This window comes from Polistes canadensis, unplaced genomic scaffold, assembly GCF_001313835.1.
Source record: "Polistes canadensis isolate GaletaPanama2010 unplaced genomic scaffold, ASM131383v1 scaffold_769, whole genome shotgun sequence".
NCBI classification, from domain to species: Eukaryota; Metazoa; Arthropoda; class Insecta; order Hymenoptera; family Vespidae; genus Polistes; species Polistes canadensis.
This window is the reverse complement of record NW_014570316.1, coordinates 2,953-7,663: the sequence shown is the minus strand read 5'-3', so window position 1 is coordinate 7,663 and position 4,711 is coordinate 2,953. Positions and strand designations below refer to the sequence as shown.

The following is a 4,711-nucleotide window of genomic DNA, read 5'->3' as shown; positions in this document are numbered from 1 at the left end:
TCAACGTCTCTCGTCCCTCCTAACTTGTTCGCAATGTGTATTTCAATTTAAACAAAAAATTCTATTGTATCAGATGCATTTGACACATGTGTAACAAATTATATAAATGTTAATTTATTAAATAATTTCATATCAACGAAATATAAAAATTATAAATTATAGTAGGTAAAGATTTGTTATCATGATCAAACAAAATTTTGAGAAAAAAAAGAAAAAAAAAATATTTTCCGGTACCGGGAATCGAACCCGAGCCTCCTGGGTGAAAGCCAGGTATCCTAGCCACTAGACCATACCGGATTATGGAAGATACATGCACAAATAACTTCAACAGAAATTTTATACTCTTTGAATTAATATTTTTTATTTATTATTTTTATTTTTTTGTTTTAAATAATTATATTTTTATTTAAATACAAATATTATATCCTGTGTATATTTATTATAGAATGAATTTATAGGAAAGAATCGATTGTTATAAATTTAATCGTGCGGCAAGATCAAATGATTTTTTTTCGCTATAGTTTTTCTTATATCCTCGAAACCCCCGGATCAAGCAGGAACCAATAAATTTGTTCTTCCCGAGAGAACGTAAACAGAGCAAAGATGATCCCCGTTCGCAAATCTTGGCGGCTTAACAAGTGATATATACGTAGACTTATCTACAGTGTGGGCCATAAGTTTCTAGGTTATGTTATAAATCAATTACACTTTTACAGCTCGTTAAACTGCAAAATCTAAATAAAACACATCTCTTTAAAATTAAACAATTTATAATTTAAATTATTTAAAATCGTCTTATAATATTTTACGAACAATTAATAGAATTTTCAGTATTTATTATTCAAAGTAAAACCTCCCCCCCCCCCCCACCAGTCTCCTTCCCATTCAAGTATTTTTTATTCAAACTTATTTACCAGTCTAAAAATATATTATTGTAGGCTCGTATTTCAATAGGAATTATATAATAGTATTGTAAATTTTTCTTAGAGTTGGAATAGTATAATACAATATTGTATATTGGTTTGACCTAAATTTTCATTAAACAATATTTAACAATGATTGTTGTTAAGATAAATAAAATAATAAAAATATCATATAGTATATTTGTAAATCCAATAGAGAATATTGCTGGGTATTTTTAATACGCGTTTCTTTGATCATTTTTCTTACGTCAATTAAATTAAATATGTATTTATAATATGCATTAACAAAAACAAAAAACAAACAAACAAAATAAAAAAAAAATGAACGTCGATTAGTCGTAGCACATTTATTATTCAATTTTAAATCGCGTCTACCATTTGAATACAATTCTCGTTCTTTTGTGCAACCAGAACGGAAAAATGGCGGACGGGTTACGTGCTAAATAAACTATAGTAAAAAAAAAAAAAGAAAAAAGAAAATGAAAGGACACCGAGCTTTCTCCTCGGTATTTTCAACTCTTTTCAATTCCATGCTCTTTATAGATAAAAATGAGAAAATGAAAAAACCTTCCTTAATTATTCGGTCTCGCCACGTTGGGAAAACGATATTTACGTCCTATCACATTTTTACACTTCAGGATTTTTCCATTCATATTCTTGAACCGTAAAATAGAACTTTTCCTCTTCTTCTTTTATTTTTCTTTAGGTTGATTAAATTATACGAGCCATTTTCTTGCGATAACAACCGATCGAGTCGTACTCGTGGAAAATTATGCACGCTTCATAAAGTAAACCTCTTTCTTCTTTCCCTTTCCCTTTCTTTGTGATACCGAAAACTTGTTAGTTTTGGTCAACTTTATAGTTTTTTTTTTTTTCCTTTTAACTTATTGTTAATAATCAAAAAAGAAAACAAATGAATATAAATTCGCAACTAATTGATGAAGCCCCCTTCTAAAAAAAAAAACGATGTTTTATATTTTTTTTATTGTTATTTACAATGTTAAAACAATATGTTACAAATAGTAATTAGATTAGTAATGATTCGTTTGAAAAAAAAATATTTTTACGAAAAAAAAAAAAAAAGATAAATTCCGGTACCGGGAATCGAACCCGAGCCTCCTGGGTGCCCCTTCTAAAAAAAAAAAACAATGTTTTATATTTTCTTATTGTTATTTACAATGTTAAAATAATATGTTACAAATAGTAATTAGATTAGTAATGATTCGTTTGAAAAAAAAATATTTTTATGAAAAAAAAAAAAAAGATAAATTCCGGTACCGGGAATCGAACCCGAGCCTCCTGGGTGAGAGCCAGGTATCCTAGCCACTAGACCATACCGGACTTCTTATCTTCCTTACTAAGTTCATGGTAAGTTGCTACTCAAATTCACATGGGTATTCTATAATAGTTTATATTGTTTTATTAATTAAATAATAAGAATTTATGAAATATTATACAAATTTTTAAACATTATAGTTATTTGTCAATTCAATAATAATATTCCATAGCATTCACATCGTATTAATTTATTTAAACATAAATAAAATTCTGTTCAAGTTTACGATCCTAAATTTTTTTTTTCTACTATGCACACAATTATTTTAAACACACTGATATAATGATTTTGTTTAAATTTGTTAAGCGTATTAGAACATAATTACTATGAGTTAGCATAAATAATAATAATAATAATAATAATAATAAACGTGTGATATAAATGAAATGTTAATGAAATAAGTCACGTTGATGAAATCGCAGTACGAAGTTGAGATCGTTCTTGACAGGCGTAGGAATAAACAGACGTGTTTACAATGTCGACAATCTTGGCCAGGATGGACCCTGAAATTGCTGAGAGGTATCCTGCATTCGAATGCGATGCCACCGTCCGCATAACACGAACCACGAATGTCATAATAAGAGATACCACAGAGATATATACGGGGAGCGAATTCGAACAGATCATGACTCGATTCAAATGCCAAGGATTTGTCCTTGATGTGGTTTACTCCATTAAACTATCATCCTATGTAATAGTATAACGCGTTAGTTTTAGAATTAGAAATTTCAGTTCGCAATTTCAATATAAGACACAACTGTTTTTATTTGCTAGGAAACTCTGTCTCGTTTTATTATATTTTTGATTATTAAATTAATAATTGAAAATTATATGAGTAATTCATCAATAACATGATAGAAATTATTAAATGTATTATAGTATTTTAGGAAAAATTATTTTAACAATAGGGTGAATACAATTTTCTAAATTGTACAATAAAAATACACCCATACTATAGTCAAGTATCATAGAAAAAACAATACAAATGATAAATAGTGTATATAATATTAAAATTAACAATAATTCAATACATAGAACAACATTTCGATTTACAATTAATTATATAACTTGAATACAATTTCACATGCAGGAAAAAAAACACTTAAACGAATTCTACTTCCTATTACTTTTTTTTAGATTTTTCATATTGCAATATAAAAGTGCAATAAATATTTCTTTTTTATTTATTTTTTGTTTTTCTCTACACAACCGTAAAAACTCTGATTCATTATATAGAAATTATTAAATGTATCATAGAGTATTTTAGGAAAAATTATTTTGACAATAGGGTAAATTAAATTTTCTAAATTGTACAATAAAAATACACCCACACTATAGTCAAGTATCATAGAAAAAACAATACAAATTAATAATAATTCAATACATAAAACAAAATTTCAATTTACAATTAATTATAGTATAACTTGAATACAATTTCCATGTAGAAAAAAAAGAAACACCCAAACGAATTCTACTTCCTATTACTTTTTGTTTTTAAATTTTTCATATTGCAATATAAAAGTGCAATAAATGTCCCTTTTTTATTTTTTATTTTGTTTTCCTCTACACAACCACCGTAAAAACACTGATTCATCATTTATGGTAGAAAAGAATAAGAGAATATTGAAATGGCACGTGTAGAAAGTAGAAATCTTGTGGTTGGGTTAAAAGACTGATTGCGTGTGTCCCTTTGAAGGGAGACCGGAAAGTACACGTGTAAATGTGCTTTAAGTTGCGTGAAAGAGAAAGATAGAAACATATATATATATAGAAAGAGAAAGAGAGAGAGAGATTGTTCAGAATTGTCGTGTAAAGCCTTGAAAGCGTGCTAATAACACGAGGATATATTTATACGGCAGACTGCTAAATTTGAACATGCTCGTTTACAAAGTACACCCTCTTTCTCTCTCTCTCTCTCTCTCTCTCTCTCTTCATCTTTCTCACTTTCTCTTTCTCTCTCTGTCAAACACACACATACACACGTATGCTTTTGATGTGTCTGATAGGTATTACGCGTGGTCCGCAAACAGATACGAAAATTTCTCGAATATCCCCACGTGGAGTGTGAATGAGAAATTCAACCCTTCGCAACCCTTGGAATGTTTTTTTAAAAAAATATGGGGTGTAGTAAATCCCTACATATGAACCATGATTTTTTTTCAACTTCTATATACGAATATATGTGTGTCTTTTTTGTTTTATTTTTATTTTGGATATAGGAATTATTTTTTAATATTGTTTTTGTTATTATTATTTTATCTATATTGTTTTTAAGAGTTGTGTGTGTTCTTTTAAGATCATCATTAGAAAATAGAAATGTAATTTTTAGTATGATTTGTATTATACGAATTAATCATTTAATTTATAACATTCATTTGTGGTAACTTTTTATACTTCGTTTCGTAATACTTAAAAAAATAAAAAAATGTATAATATTAATATTATATAGGAT

At 27.7% G+C, this 4,711-nt stretch overlaps 2 non-coding genes across 2 annotated transcripts; both read right to left on the bottom strand.

The window, feature by feature from the left end:
- Window positions 1-225: 225 nt before the first annotated feature.
- Window positions 226-297, bottom strand: Trnae-uuc. Its single transcript has one exon. It is a non-coding gene; the product is annotated as a tRNA-Glu (tRNA).
- A 1,895-nt stretch (window positions 298-2,192) lies between these two features.
- Window positions 2,193-2,264, bottom strand: Trnae-cuc. Its single transcript has one exon. It is a non-coding gene; the product is annotated as a tRNA-Glu (tRNA).
- Window positions 2,265-4,711: the final 2,447 nt, after the last annotated feature.